Source organism: Crocodylus siamensis, chromosome 11 (assembly GCF_052110815.1).
Source record: "Crocodylus siamensis isolate JL-2025a chromosome 11, ASM5211081v1, whole genome shotgun sequence".
Lineage (NCBI taxonomy): Eukaryota > Metazoa > Chordata > Crocodylia > Crocodylidae > Crocodylus > Crocodylus siamensis.
In genome coordinates this window covers 64,978,693-64,995,933 of record NC_143405.1, presented here as the reverse complement: position 1 = coordinate 64,995,933, position 17,241 = coordinate 64,978,693, and the positions used below count along the sequence as shown (strand labels likewise).

At 41.0% G+C, this 17,241-nt stretch overlaps 1 protein-coding gene across 9 annotated transcripts in view; it reads right to left on the bottom strand.

Moving 5' to 3' along the window:
- FHIT (fragile histidine triad diadenosine triphosphatase) overlaps positions 1-17,241 on the bottom strand; it is a 772,226-nt gene that overhangs the window by 702,675 nt on the left and 52,310 nt on the right. The window lies entirely within an intron of this gene.

Genomic DNA, 17,241 nt, shown 5'->3' with positions numbered 1-17,241 from the left:
GAAACTGCATGGCTAAACCGCAATGACGAAAACAACCGCATATTATGTCAGCCTTGACATTTTAACCCTGCAAAAACCAGCAAAACATATAGATGAATAATGTATTTAGGTTATAGAAAATTAGCATAAGAAATATAAAGGTCATTAAGGATTAACATAAAAAGTGTAAAAATTATAATACAAAGCGTATCACCTGATATTATAATATAGATAAGTTAGCTAAATAACCAATAGAAGTAAGAATTAGAAATGCATATGTATAAGTGTTATCATATATAACTAATAGTAAAGTTATGTTAGATGCCTCACTTCCACCATGGGGACAGTTTTGTATCTTTTGCCTAAAAAAAGATAAGGGACTCCTTTTAAATGAGCTGTTGACCAGTTCTGAGACTACTGAATCAGGCAGCCGCACCTAGCCTCCGCGTTAGAGAGCAAGGGCTTGATTTGGGAACCTCGTGAACCAACAGACCTCCTTTAGTTTATGACTTTGTGAAACAATAAAAGTTTTAAATTGAACAGGTCTGAGCCTGTGCTTAATTCAGTCCTTACATAATTCGGCATCAAACTCACACAGTATTCCTACCTGCATTCTACCATATTAATGCAATAAGAATGAATGAATTTCAGTGCTCATGACCAATGTTGGCTAGAGCCATAGACAGAGTGGGCATACACCGTTTACAACTTTTCCCAGATACTACTAGAACATTCTTGAGTTGAGACAGCCAGCAATGACACATTATTAGACATGTTTGTGAATTGGTTAAATTACTGATAGTGAAGTCATTATGTGAACTGTAATTAAATAGACATTCGGCAAATTTGAATTTTATCTCCTAACTACAGCTGGCAAACGTCACAAACCAAAGCATTCCAAAACCTTACTTCAAAGCTCGAAGATGCATAAAACATTAAGAATATAACATCCGCCAGAGCAGTAAAGAAATCATCAGCAAAAAAGATCTGACGCACTGTGGCAAATTCTGTTCTCAATTACAACAGTTTACAAATGTGCATCATAAGAACGTAAGATGATCAGACCAATGGTCCATGTAGCCCAATATCCTGTCTCTGACAGTGGCAGAAATGGATGCTAGAGAGAGAGAGAGAGAGCATTGAACCAGATCTCTAGAGTGATCTATCCCCTAGCCAAAATCCTGCTTGGTATCCACCATCATAGCTTTAGAGGTGCCAGAGGAAACATCTCCAACTATTCTCTTCATATGGGCCTGGGTTCATGATATTGAGTCTAATTTTTAAAAGGCCCTAAATGAAGTAGAAGCCTGACATTTATTTTTAAAAATGATGTAAACACTCCATACTCCTTGTAATGAATCAAAACGTGCACAAGCACAGCGCTAAATATGTTGGTTACATCAGACTCCTCTTCACATGGATATGTTGTCATCTAGATAGGTTTCTCTTAGATAACTACAGATAGTTTTCCTTAAAAGCAAGAAAACCCTCATCAAACCTAAAAACCTCGTTAAACCTTTGCCTGCCCTTGTCCTCAGACCAACCCAGCTACTGCCTAGATCCCTAAAATATGGACGATATCGCAGTTTGCCATTTGAAATGGAAACTTCACAATGTGAAGAAGGAGGAAAAAGCCAATTTCAACAATCAAGACTAATTTTTAACATCAATTTTATGCCACTCCCCCCCCCCGCCTCCCCCAGCCTAGATGATATCTGATATCTACAGGGAAACAACCTACTTTTGTTTCCTGCAGCCCTAAATTTGCATTCCTGCAGAACAGCTTCGGCTTTTTTCATACCTGTGGGATTTCTGATCGTCTTTCATATCTTGTGCCATTTCCAATTTTTTTTGCATGAGGAAGGACGTATGTGTCCAAAAGCTTGCAAAGAACAATTTTTTTTGCAACTATTTAGTTGATCTAATAAAAAGATATCACCTCTACCAAAGACATCAACAAACCTAATGTATTTTTAGGAAAAATGAGCCACCTAAATGGATCCCATTATGTCCTGCTCTATACCAGAGTGGCTTCCTCATGTCACAGAATAGTTTTGTGCACTGAACCATAGAAAAGAGGGGCTGAAAAGGAACTCCTGAGACAATCTAGTTCAACCCCTCCCCAATGCAGGATTAACCCTATCCAAACCATAAATCCCTGTCTAACCTATAATGAAACCTACCCAGTCAACCCTATCATACAACAGCAAGATATAATACCTGAACCTGCAACAGGTAAAGCGGGGGGCTAGCACAGCAGGACGTTGCTCAAGAGATCCATAGGAAGGCCATGCTCCTCCCCCCCCCCAACTACATAGGAAAGTAAATGACTCCAAAATCCATACCAGTCTGACCATGGGGTAATATTCCTTCCCGACCCCAAATGTGGTGATTCAGCTAAACTGGGGCAGATCCTCTAGCTGGGAACTTCCTGGTTTGATTCCCATCAGGGGCGTGGGCACACCCGTCAAAATCCTCAACACTGGCTGCAGCCAACGCCCAATGCTTCCAAGGAAGGCACTGCACAGCAAAAGCAACCCCTGACATATGTAGCTACCGGAAGGGGAAACATTTCTTTCCTTGCGCCCCGTAGAAACCAGCAAAGCCCAGAAACACGAGAAATACCCATGGCCTACGACAGGCATAGCTATTCCTAGATCATGCCTGACTAATGCTTGTCTTACCTCTTCTTTTAACTCCTCCAATGCAGGAAACGCAGCAGTTTCCCAAGGCAGTATATTGCACCACCTCACTGTTCTAACAGAGAACGTTTTCCTGCTATCCAAACTAAGCCTACTTTGCCCAACTTCAAGCCTCCGGTCCTCTTAGCCTTGGGAAAGGCAATTTTAAAACTGGACACTTTTTTTGTTGCCTTCCCTTACTAGCCAGCACTTGTACAAAGCATAGCTATGTCTCTGCATGCTTTTCCCTGCCATGGAAGGAGGTTTTCTTCTTCTGCTGTTACACTAATTTTGCCTTTATTCTTTTAAATCAGTGTGTGCTGTTAGTGACTTCTGCAATGAGACGACTTTGTCTCAGCTCTTCATTTTACAAAGAGGTCTTTTTTGCTAAATCTAGATACTAGATTTTCACATTGTTTGAGCTACTCTGACTCATCTACACCAATTACACATGCAATACACTAGTGTGCAAAGGGACTTGTATTAGTCTGACCTACCCTGGTCACAATAAACTACATCTGTACAGCGCACTCAACTACACCTGTGAAAAAAAATCTCCAGTGTATAATAATATCACAGACTAAACATTCACTTATAAGTTACAATCTCTGATGGTAAAGACTACCAAAACAGAAGTTTGTTTGCTCACCAATATTATAAACAGGCAGGTGTGCCCTCTTTCAAGGCCTCTTGGAAGGTTTGCTTTGTGCAGACCGTTTCAAAAAGGCACCCTAAAAAACATGGCAGCAAATTGATGCCTGGGTGAGGTTTGACTGACAAAGAGCACACCCTCTTCTGATCACTGACACTGTCTTCATAAACAAAGAAGCGGATTCGTATCATAGAGGAACTGAAGAGAACATTTTAGGGTCAAAGCATGGCATTAAACTGCCTTACAGGCTGCTCATGCTAAGGGGTTTGAGGCTGCCAAAGCAGCTGCCTCTACATCCCTCCGCTGTTTGTAACACTGACAACTCAACCACCGGGTCAAAGACACCTCTTGAATGCACAAATGCTAATGTGAAAAAATTCTATCCCAGCATTCAAGCTACCAAAACACTGCTGCACAGGTCTGCTGAACAAGCTTTTAAAAACTAATTTGGCTGAAGATTATTTCTCAGATTCTGTATCAAGGCCTTTCTTTGCCATCGCTATAGCAAACATATTTGTACAAAGACGAAGGATGGAAAGGAAATTCAAGAGTCCTTATATTAAAGCAATCTTTTTTGGTGCCTAACGTACTGCAGTACAACGAATGAATGTGTAATATCACTGACTGTCCACATAAATCAAATGTGAAACCATCTTTCTTCTCTGCCCTGGGAGTGCTGATGATACACCTTGGACCTTCCTAGGCTCTAGCTGTTATTGCAGGCCCAGACTGTCAGTCGAAATTTCAGCTATGATTTAAATAGCATTTAAAACATAGGCAGAGGTCTATGCTTCACTTAGGCAGACACTATAAGCACTATCTATGCTCTTCTAGTCCATCATTTCAATTGCAACCCACTTCATTCTTTAGCTAAGTACAGACCTGTTTTTCTATCAAAGAAGTCATACAAAAAAAACCAAACAAGAGCACTCAGTAGACCAAATTTAGAGTGGTGCCACTCCTATGAAGCTACCTTTCTCCACAAACTGGCAGCACCACTATTCCTCAAGCATTTTGTTTAATTTTATAGAAACTCCAGTAAAAGGATTTCCTAACAGATGTAATACACAGCCCCATGTAAACTCATCAGGGTAGTGGATTGTAAAACAGGTTGTAAAACAGTCCCACTGAAATCAAAAGTAAGGCCTTACTCAGTACAGTATCGAAGAGTAAAGCGTTACCCCACATCAGCCAGGAAATGATAGTATTCAAATATAAGTGAACATAACTAAGATTGTGCCAATACTACAAGTTCAAATACCCTGATGAAGGCAGGCATAGGATTCCTTTATGCTTTCCAGTTAATTCAGCAGAAATATCATTGGACAGCAGCTTCCACCATCTAGATCATTCACTTGACTATCTTTTCACTTACAACATATTTCTGAAGTTTTGGACAGGTTTCACCACTAGATTTCCTTTTGTCTATGTATAGCCACTTTTACCACTGACTCCATCCCTCAGGCAAGTGTCACATTATATACAGAAAAAAAAAATGAGGCTGACAAATAAAGGAAGTTTTTCCTTGTTAGTGTGCATTAATTTTACATCCACAAATCCACAGAAGCCATTTGACTCTTCCTCCAAAATCCAAGTGGCAGCAAGACCAAGTGTCAATCCACTTTTCTCTAATTCTAGACATTTTCTCCCCAGCCAAAAAAGAAGACTGTAAAACTCATCTATCAAATGTGTTTATAAAAACCCCTAAGTTTAAAAAAGGCAGCTGTATTACAGGCTGAGACTACAGTGACTCCCCAAATAAATATACCCTGAGGATGAGTGAGATACTTGAAGCTGAAGAGCACTAATGACTCTCAGTTTCTTCTCTTATTATGCTTTATTATTCGTACTGCCAAAGTGCCCAGAAACTGGACACCCACTATGCTAAGTGATGTACAAACATAAAACGAAGAGACAGCCCCTGCCCTAAGAGCCTAGAACCTATGTGAAGTGCTATTGTATAAATAATGTTAGACGTGTTATCCATTCTGGATGAAAAAGTAAAAATGGAACTTCTGGGAAAATCAATATTGGGCTGGTGAACTTCTACCAGCCTCACACTTGCCTCAGGCAGAGAACAAGATGCAAGACAGAAGGGATGAGAATAAAAAAAGAGCACTGCTGGAAGGGTTAGCAGTCTCATTATTTCTGCAAATGACCAGTCCCTTGAACATGAGATTAACCCAGATGTTACAGATTTGTGGCATTTGAAGCTACAAAAGCCAGTTTAATTAAATTAGACGAGAATGGCACATTGCATGACTTTTCTGCTCAAAACATTATTGCTTGTTACATGACCTCTGCAGCAGCAACAATACTCGAAGAAAAGATCAGGTTGCGCCACAATTACGTGCCCTACATAGGTGTTGTGTTATTGGTAACGAGCAATCAAAATGGGAAAGTTGTATGGCATTTCAACAAATCTTCATGCCCTACAACATTATTTTATTTAACTGCAAAAAATACCAGTTTTCAAATCAGGCATTTCGGAGCATAAAGTCAAGTGTTGCTAATTAGGAAAATGAGTAATGAATCATACATAACACATTCATCATTCATTAAACAAAACTGCATTTAGCTTGGATGTACTATATTGAGTTGTAGTATTGAAAAGAGGAATATAAAGGAATTCCATTTAAAAAAACTTCCAACATTTTTACAATATACTAATATTTTACATGATACAGCACCTTTCATCCCAGGATTTCAAATAATTTTACAAGTATTACCATACTCCCATCCTGGAAAGAGTTTAAGCAACTTGTCTATGGACATGCATTGAAAAAAGCTGCAGAGCCATGAACAGACTGCAGTTTCCTGACTGCCGAGCCACTGCTCTACATACCAGCTTTGCAAAGTTCTGCACAAGCAGGAAACAAAGAGAAGCACACCTAAAAATACCTGACATTGTCAAAAGCAATCAGGGCTCATGGACACAGGTGATATCTTTCATGAGACCAACAAGATTTTTGCAAAGAAATTTCTTGTAGAAAAAATTATTAAAAAAAAAAAGTTGCAAGTCTGAGCAGGCCCGTGGAATGAACCAGGGTCTCCTGAGTCCCACCTACATCATCCTTCCTGCCTAGATGCTAAGGGCAGAATGCTGATCTCTGCTGCCACACACACCAGAGAGCACAGAAGTAGAAGATCAGACTCAGAAGGACAAAGGAAGTGCTGGCTCTATTGGAACATCCTTACTTTCTCCCACCCTACAAAATCCCTTTCCAGTACACTATAGGGATTGAGCTTCAAAGGTGAGGGTTGTGTGACCAGTGGACTCATACTCATTCTAGCACTATCCTTCAACAGTCCGCAAGAATTGCCATTGCTAATGCAATGTCTCATCACAGTGCTGCAACCCCCTTTGCTTCAGAGAGGGTATTCAAGGTGGAGAGTCAATAGAGTGGCAATAGCAGCCAGGCTAGTGAAGAAATCATCCTGCTATGGGCTAAGAGAAATGGGAAGAGACCAGAAAACAGTTTATGTGCCTTGTCTTCAATATACCTTGTGTGATCTGCAGGTTTGCAATCCATGGGACGTTTGATCCTGGATGGCCTGCACATAAGCGTGCGACATTACTGTGATAAAAACCACCGAGCAGCTCTTCAAATATCAACCAAAACCTCTCCTCCAGCAAATGAGGCAAAAAAATACAATGCTGAAAAAGTCTAAAGGGAAAGATTGGAAGCACGGTTGTGAGAAACAGGACCTCTGTATAGTCTCAGATTCAAAGAACTGGAAACTCAGTGTGCTTCTAAGCATATTCGGGTAATGAGAGAGAGAACAAAGCAAACTCTTCCAAACTTATTCAGTTTTCAGTGTCACCTACACTAGATGGATTCTCTCTAAAACGTAATATTTTATCCAAAGAAACTCTTATTGATAAAATAATACCTTTTATTAATGAGAGCAAGGCCAATTTAACAGGAATTGATTCTTTTTATTAAAAGTGGTGACTACGCAACAACCTAAATTATCTTCTGTCAAATAAATACTCTGACTGTTTTGTTTTTTTTTTACTGTTCTGCTCATCGAAACTAAAAAAATAGATTTTTTTCTACCTATAAACTAAAAACAATTAATGATTTACCAGTAAGTTTTAATTTATCCTTTTAACTTTTCCTGCCCTACTCCATTCAGGGTCATTTATTTGAATTAAGAATCCCCTATTTAGATCTAGTTAAAGTTGGGGTGGGGGTAGATTGGGTTGGGGTTTTTTTTTTTACTAATCCGAACTGAAATAAGACACTTAACACAAAATACATTTTTCATACAGATTTATGCCCAAATAATTAGTTATGCAAATTAAAACTGATTTAGTAATTTTAGTTGCGACTCATGCATAGAAAAGGTGTTAAATACTAAAGCTCACAATGATTCTCAAAGCACAAATTAATGATCCTGGAGGCGGTATCTAGTGGTTAAAGCACAGAGCTGCAAGTCAGGACATTTGGTTTCTATTTCCAGTTCTAATATAGACTTTCTGAGTGACTTGGGCAAGTCAATTAACCTCTCTGAATCTCTGTGAAACTGGGGCAATACCTATCTCGCAGTGAGGTTTAATTCATTAGTGTTTGTGAAATACTAGATCTTCAGGTGGAAGGCATGACAGAAGTGCACAGTAGACTAATATTTTCAACACTATTTCTGATTTTTAAAGAAAACCAGCAGGAGGCAAGGATTTCTTTGGACGACATCTTTTATAAAATTCACTCTTCCTTCAGTAATACACATTTTTTTAATTGCTTGCCTCCACTGAACGCTTCCTCAGTAACAGCCAATGCACAGATATTCCTCCGAATTCAGAACTTATTTTGCTCTTGCAGGTCCAGATTTTCTCTTCACTGTGCCTGCAGGACGTGAATTAAATTGCTCTACAGAATCTTCTCTCCAGCTGCAAATTCTGCAGCTCTCACTGATCGCTACGCATCTGGAAAAAACAGGTACTACCACTCCCTGATCTGAATTATTTCTAGTTGGCCACAAATACATGGAAGAGAGAGCCAGAGTTTGAGCAGTGGTCATGAATAGCAGCCAAAAAGGTCTTTCTAAGCAGAAGACAGAAATTTAGGAGACACTATAACTGTTAGTGATTTAAAATCAAATTTTAAGAAAAAATGATATACTCCAATACTTTTACTCTCCCTTTTCCACTTAGGTTAAAAGATCTTATTCCACTTCTACATTCATCACTGTCTGGGTTTATTTTCTATTTTTTCCTACTCCCAACGAGTACTAGATGCTTATCCTTCTTACAGCGCAGCCTACATGCTGTTGCTGCATAACAGATTACATTTCAGCAACTCCACTGTTCCACTGAGCCTTTACCATCTCTAATGCTTTTGAGGTCTGGGGAGGGGCTCTATAATTCACTAAGTACACTCAAATATTTTTTTCCTAAAGAAAGTTGTTTAATATAAATATTGTATGTGGCTCATGTAGTACATTTTAAAAGGCTTCACATGATGCCAAGTATTTTAATGGGAGGTGGTTTTCAATAAAGGAAAACACATTTAGCATGAAGTTATTTTAACGGGAACAGATCTGGTCCTAGACTTTCCTGGGGGATTCCATGGGAACTTATCAATTCAATCTGTTAGAATCACAGAATAATAGAAAACGAGGGTCAGAAAGGACCTCATGAGGGCACATCTAGTCCAACCCCTGCTCCAAGCAGGACCAGACCCAACTACATCATCCCAGCCAAGGTTTTGTCGAGCTCGATCTTAAAAACCTCCAAGGATGGAGACTGCAGCACCTCTCTGGGTAACCTGTTCCAGGGCTTTACTACCCTCCTAGTGAGATTTTTTTCCTAATCTCCACCCTCAACTTCCCTTGCTGCAACTTGAGCCCACTGCTCCTTGTCCTGTCACCTGCCCCCACTGACAACAACCCAGCTCCATCCTCTTTGCAACACCCTGCAGGGAGCTGAAGTCTTCTCAGTCTTCCCCCATCGGTCTTGTCTTCTGCAGACTAAATCAGCCCAGTTCCCTCAGCCTCTCCTCAAGTCATGTGCCCCTGCCCTAGTTAACAAATTCCAACTAGACATCGAGCCATTCACTACTACCCTCTGAGCCTGATGATCCAGCCAGTTTTCTATCCGCCTTGCAGTCCATTTATCCAACCCAGACTTCCTTAGCTCTCTTGCAAGAATGTTGTGGGAAACGGTATCAAAACCCTAGCTAAAGGCATGGTATATCATGTCCACTGCTCTCCCAGTATCCAGTAAGCCAGTCATCTCAAGATAGAAGGCAATTAGTTGGTCAGACATGACCTGCCCTTGCTGAATCCATGCTGGTTGTTCCTGATCACTTTCTTCTTCCTCCAAGTGCTTAGAAATTGATTCCTTGAGGAACTGCTCCATGATTTTTCCAGGGACTGAGGTGCGATTAACCAGTCTGTAGTTCCCCAGATCCTCCTCCTTCTCTTTCTCCACTATGGCCACTATATTTGTCTGTTTCCAGTGATCCAGGACCTCCTTGATCATGTGTTTTCAAAGATAATGGCCATCAGCTCTGCAAGTACACTGGCCAACTCCCTCAACATCCTTGGGTACATTGTGTCTGGCCCCATGGACTTGTACATGTCCAGATTTTCTAAATATTCCCTAACTTGTTCTTTTGCCACTGTTGGCAGCTCACTTCCTCCCCAAATTGTGCTTCCAGGTACAGTTGTCTGGGAGCTGACCTTACCTGTGAAGGCTGATGTGAAAAAAGTATTGAGTACTTCAGCCTTTCCTGCACCATCTGTCACTAGTTGCCCCCCTCTTCCCCCATTCCCAAAGGGACCCCCACTTTCCCTGATTTTCCTCTTGTTGCTAACATACTTATAGAAACCCTTCATGTCCCTTGCTAGCTGCCACTCCAATTGTGCTTTGGCCTTCCCAACTTCATCCCTGCATGCCCGAGCAATATTCTTATACTCCTCCCTAGTCATTTGTCCAAGTTTCCACTTCCTATAAGTTTCCTTCTTCTGTGATTTAGCTCACTGAAGAGTTCCCTGCAAAGCCAAGCTGGACTTCTGCCACACTTGCTAGTCTTCCTGCACATCAGGATGGCTTGTTCCTGCACCCTCAGTAAGGTTTCTTTAATGTACGACCAGCTCTCCAGGACTCCTCTCCCTGTCAGATTGGCTTCCCAGGGGATCCTGCTCATCAGTTCCCTGAGCGAGTCAAAATCTCCTTTTCTGAAGTCCAGGGTCCTCACTCTGCTGCTCTCCATCCTTCCTTTCCTCAGGATCCTAAACTGTTAATAAAGTCTGTTAACAAAGCCTTCAATTGCAATCAACCTTTAATATAATCATAGATGGTATTTTAAATAGTTTCAAAGGTTATACAAATACAGATTAATTTGATTGAAGCCACAGGTCAACAATGAAGAAAGGAAAAAAAAAAATAGAATAAAATGTAAAGCTCCTGTGTAACATCTCAATAGCAGCATTAGTTAACATAAATCTTTTAGAAAAGATTTACAAAGGATAAGTATGTTTAGAGCTATTACATTTATGAAATAACTGTTACACATTACGTACTTGTTGTGGGCTCCAGAAGTTCAAATACTTCACTTATCCATCTCTTAGTTATCACACATCTATTCTGTTTCCATTCACACCCTCTAAGAAGATGACATTGAGATAGCTTATCTTGATCTGGAAAAAAGGATCTGAGTCCAGGATATTAGAGCTGCTCTTTGTGGCAGACGCTACAGGCATCAGAAGTGATGTGAAGGAGAGTGGTAGTGGATGGGTCATTTTCGACCTGGAGGGATGTGGGCAGTGGGGTCCCCCAGGGCTCAGTCCTCGGGCCCGCGCTGTTCAACACCTTCATCAGTGACTTGGACGAGGGGGTAAAAAGCACCCTTTTCAAATTTGCTGATAACACTAAGATGTGGGGGGATGTGGGCACGCTAGAAGGGAGGAACAGGCTGCAATTGGACCTAGACAAGTTACAGGGGTGGGCAGATGAGAACAGGATGGGATTCAACACTGACAAGTGCAAGGTGCTGCACCTGGGGAGGAAAAACCCGCACCATACCTACAGGCTGGGGAACTCCCTTCTCGTCAGTGCAGAGGCAGAAAAGGATCTTGGAGTCATCATTGATGCCAAGATGAACATGGGCCGGCAGTGTGGGGACACGGTCAGGAAGGCCAACCACACCTTGTCGTGCATCCACAGATGCATCTCGAGCAGGTCCAGGGAGGTGATCCTCCCCCTCTGTGCGGCCCTGGTCAGGCCACAGCTGGAGTACTGCGTCCAGCTCTGGGCACCGCACTTCTGGAGGGATGTGGACAGCATGGAGAGGGTCCAGAGAAGGCCACTCGCATGATCAGGGGGCAGCAGGGCAGGCCCTACGAGGAGAGGCGACAGGACCTGAACCTGTTTAGCCTCCACAAGAGAAGGCCGAGGGGGGATCTGCAAACTAGTCAGGGGAGACCAGCAGGCATTGGGGGAGTCCCTGTTCCCCCAAACATTACCAGGAGTGACTAGAAATAACAGTCACAAGCTGGCAGAGGGTAAATTCAGACTGGACATCAGGAGGTGCTACTTCACGGTCAGGGCGGCTAGGGTCTGGGACCAACTTCCAAGCGAAGTGGTGCTGGCTCCTACCCTGGGGGGCTTTAAGAGGAGGCTAGATGTACACTTTGCTGGGGTCGTTTGACCCCAGTACTCTCCCCTGCTATGGCAGGGGGTCGGACTTGATGATCTGCTCAGGTCCCTTTTGACCCAACCAACTATGAAACTATGAAACCGTGAGAGGTGACTTGATATGCTTTCCTCATAACTGTTTTTTAATGCTGAAGTGATAATCACATTGGAAATATGATTATGATGGACTCTGTTCCTATAACTGAGCTTATTTCCCTTCCCAGCCTGTTCATGAAATGCAAATGAACCTCCACAAATCACCTACCCTGCATTAAGCCTTTGGCTTGGGGTGACAGCTCTGACACTGTGAGTAGCATTGCTCTTCAGGCTTCATTCCTCCTTTTGCTAAAGGATGCACCTCAACTGGTATTCTCTGAGGACTGCTCCTCCTGTCGTCATGGCAAAGTAATAACGCTTTGAATCAGATGCTGTCTTCATAAAAGCCATGCCTGGGAACACTTGAGGACCGTGCTTGGCCCAAAGACAGCAAGGTGCAGAGCCTCCAAGGCCACTGGGAAGGATTAATAAAATAACTGGCAAAGAAGAGGCCACTACAGCCCTCAGACATAAAAGAGAAGTCTGCATATCTACTGAAAACCCATCTATTACATGGAATTTTATGGCCACAAATAAAATGAGAGAAAACAGCACACTTTTCATCTGGCTCATTTCATTCAATATATTACAATGTTTGAAGTTGTAGTCTGAAAATAATTAAGAAAACATACTAAGCAAAAGGTAAAACTGCAAAAAAAATTGAATAGAAACCACTACATTACTACTTAAATTTCAGTCTCTGTCTTGATAACATGTATAGTACATTCAGCCCAAAAGGGAAAAACAGGGCACTTATCCAGGATTTTTTAAAAAAGCACGTTTTTGTTTCCCATAATTGATAAATAATTCACCAGGTATACTTATGTATAATAGCATCAACATTTACATTCTTCTGTTAATGACTTTAGTTTAGAAAGAAGCAATGGTTAAATCTGCTGTGAGCTACACAATTTCTACAGCCCTAATGGAAGGGGTTAGATTAAACTTTACTGTATTATAGTATATGCGTCATTCTACGCTCCACTAATCTGCAGCCCCTTCAAAACCTCACAGCCATCCACATTTCTGAATAAACAATCTCCCTAATGTCACAAAGGCTAGGACACATCGAGATAAGAGTATCGATCTCAAAATGTACCTGACACCTTTTTAATTTCCCAAAGTCTTGGACATGCACCTCTCCTACATGATTATGTAAGCATCTCAGAACTCAAGGAAATTAGGCTTTAGAGCCAACAGAAGCTCTCTTACAAAAATTAGCTTCTTGCATTGATGACAAACATTCTTGTAGCTTGGAAGACGAGTGATTGCTTGTACAGCATAGGCTCAATAAGCACATCTTTGCATGTTTATTTCTAAAATACAGTTTAGAGCTAGGGCCCAATTTCTTCTCACCCGATTGCAAATAAGAGTGTGTTTTGATGCTTGGTGCTCTGGAATTGTAAGTTAAACGTCCACTGCACTTTAAGGATGGATAGTTACTTGGTAGAATTACTTGCAGGCAGTATAAAGAATTATTTTAGAGGCTGAAGAACATTAGTAAGAAAGGGCTTATTCCTACTTATGCCAGATGTTGCTGAATAAAGAGATAAAACATTGATTGGTTATAAATACCTGCTATAAATACACAATGAAAACATTCTGACAGCCAAAGGCAATTAGGCTACACAAGCATATCATTAAGGCTGGTAGAATATTTTCCACGCAACCTTTCTTCCTCCCGTAGGCAAATTAAGTTTTTAACGAGTGATTTTTTTTGTAGAAAATGTCTGCTTTCCTTGATTTTTTTTTTTTTAACATTTCCAATAGAAAATCCCAAACAATTTTTTAAACATTTTAATTTTCAACACTTTGGGGCTGAAATGTTTCACGTACTTTGTCAAAACCTGAAGAGATATGCAGGTGTTAAACAAACAGTTCAGAAGTTCAACAAAAAAAAAATCCAGACACTTTTTCATTTTATACAGGAGCTCTGGGCTTTGTTACTCCATAAGCCAAGGACAGGTAATGAATGATAGGTAATTTTCCAACAGCCAAAGGTAAAGGCAAAAGAGTACAGTTTGAAGTTTATGAGAACCTTAAGGCCTTCTTCTTCCGCAATATTTTCTAATCCTGTAAGTCTAGAAAATTAATTTCCAAACTCACTGCTGGTTTGTTTGATGTTGTCTTCTGCCTTCTTCTTTCATCTCTTCTAAAAGAGGGGGAAACCCTAAATTGTCCTTCCACAGGGAATGTGACCTTCAAAACTTGGGGAAGGTGAGAAATAAGATGCTATCTCATTCCTCTCATCCCCAGAGATAAAACATGTCAGGAAAAGAGACAGAAACCCAAGTAGGCTGGAAGTGAGGTCATTTCATATACAAGAGTTGAAAAATGCAGACAAAGGCATTGTCTCCTTATGCGGGCAACGGGGAGATGCTTAGAAAATATTTCACAGAAAACAAGAGAGTGTGAGGTCTCTAGAGGACTTCTTCAGAAACCTTCCTATAAAAGGGAGATGTTGAATAGTGGCAAAGAGACTACACGGTGTTTTTTCAACCTATTTCCTGCAAGGCAATGGTAAGTCCAAGAAACTTATCCTCTCAACATATCCTCATCAGCGTCCGCCTCCTAGGCAAGTATAAAGGCACATACCTCTTACGGAGGTAACATATGAAATGTGGCAAGTCATTTGTTCAGAACAGGTGTGTTATTTGAGTTTGTTTGGCTCAGTCACTCAATCTTCCCTGCTGGCTTTATCTCCACCTGAAGATCAAACAGGGAGCAAAGATCAATAGAGCTGAGGCCAGATCCAGAATTGAAAGTAATGGAAATTAGGCACTTGCTGTGGGTATGGCCCTAAGTGCTTCTTCTAAGAAAGAGAGAAATCACTGGAGAAATCAGGATAAAAAGAAGAAAGCTTTGATCCCAAAATTGCTCTGTGATAGTTCCAGTCTGGGTTAGGTGGGTACTAAAAGTAAGTAGCAAAAGAAAAGTAAGACCCACTGTTTTCCCTGGGTGGAGATCATCTATACACGAGAGAGCTCAATGTCACAAGCAAGAAGGCGGCTCAGTTAATTAGTTGGTTGGGAACCAGGTGCAAATCTTGCCATTAGAGCTTACTAGGGCTACAATAATGAGTCCTGCTAGCCTCAGAAAGAGGTAGTTTTCCCTGTTAGCCTGAAATCAGGCAGAAGGAAAGGCAGGGTAGCACCTTATAAACTAACTTGTTCAGAAATGCGTACTTTTTCATAGGCAACAGCATAATTCACCCGAACCATAATTCCCTCACAAGTCTTATATAGACTTAGCTTGACAAAGATCTGTGGTCTTATGCCTTAAATAAAGAGCAGACAAGGTTCTTTGGGTGAATCTGATATCTTTTATTAGACCAATTTAAGTTGGTCTAATAAAAGATATCAGATTCACCCAAAGAACCTTGTCTGCCTATGTCCTTAGACCAACACAGCTACAACCTACACCCCCTTAAATAGAGAGTTGCATATACTCCAGCTGTGGTCTCACCAGTGCTGAGCAGAGCGGACAAATCACCTCCTTGGTTTTGCTAGAGATGTATCGGTTGATGCACACCAGAATATTATTTGCCCCGCTGGATATAGCGTCGCACTGCCGGCTCATGTTCATACTGTGGTCAATCAATACCCCAGGTCCCTTTTATTCGTGGTGCTGGTCAGTTTAGTACTGCCAAGCCTGTAAACGTGTTGGGCATTGCTTGTCCCGAGGTGCAGCACTTTACTTTTCTCAATGCTGAACTTCTTCAGATTCCTATCTGCCCAACTTGCCAGTCTGTCCAGGTCCACCTGTATCTGTAGCCTATCTTCAGGCATGACCACGCTTCCCCATAAGTCTACTTTTTTTTTTTTTTAAATGAATGGAAGCAATGTGGTTATTACTACTTGCCAACCTCTGCTAGAGTATGACTACATTTGTTTTCTTGCTTATATTAGAAGTGCCAAGGGGAGAAAAGAAATAAAAGAAAAGTTAACCAAAGAGTCAAAAAAAGTATAACAATTACGCTACAACCAGGCATGGCATTTTAGTTCATTAAAACAAAAATAAACCAAGCAGTATTTCATTAAAACGCCCGGGAACAGCATTACTTTGAAATGTCACTTTCTCCTTTAATTAGTACACTCTAATGATAAGTGTATGTCATTCTTACCTAATGAAAGTTATGAGCACGTATAGAATCTAGGTCACTTTCCACAACTGGGAGGTGTGCAGGTAAACACAGAATAAATTAAATACTCTTATCAAAAGGCAAACAATTAGGGATGTGTCTTGTCTCTGCTATTTTATATGTTTACTAAAACATTTTCCTACATTTTTTCAGCCTTTTCTAAACAAGAAAGCATTTAAAATGGCCTCAGTATCATTGCTGTTGCTTTGTATAATCACTGTTTCTAAGGATGGGTAATAAGTCTTACAGAGACATGAAGTTGCAGATGTACATTTTTAGCCATTTTCCCAGAGGTCTGACTCTGAACAGGACCACCTGCTCAGATGTATATCTTTAATAAAAGCAGCAATAAGACCACCTGCTCACATGAAAAATTACAATCCTGCCTTTACTTCCTTCATAATCCTGAGGCATCTTATCCTAGAAGGAGCCAGCTATCCCTTCTAATTAAGGGACCAATAACCAAATTCTCTTGTCTCAAAGAAGAAAAAATTGCAAATAAACCTGCTGTCTTATTTGAAACTCAGTGTACTCCCAGTGGAGTAACAAATATAAGAGTGTAAAAACTGCCATTTACTGGGTCAGACCACAGGTCCACCTTGCCCAGTCTCCTGTGTCACAGTGGCAGAGATCCAAGAATTTGTCCAATCCCTTTTTGAATCTGGCTGTACTGCCGCTGCTACCACATCTGGTGGCAATGCGTTCCCCTCTTGAATTACATACTGCGAATAATTACTTCGTGTTCATTTTAAACTTAATACCTACTAGTATCATTTTGTGACCCATAGTTCTTGTATTGTGAGAGAGTTAAATGCCTATTGACTTTCTCTTTGCCATTTAGTATTCTGTAAACCTTTACCATGTCCCACCCAAGCATCTCTTTTCTAAACTGAACAGACCTAGCCTCTTTCGTCTCTCCTCATGGAAGCCCCTCCATACCACTGATCATCCTTGTCGCCCTTCCCTGGACCTTCTCTAGTGCCTCTATATCCTTTTGGAGGTGTGGGAGCTCTGTATTCAAGGTGTGGATGCACCATGGATTTAAAGG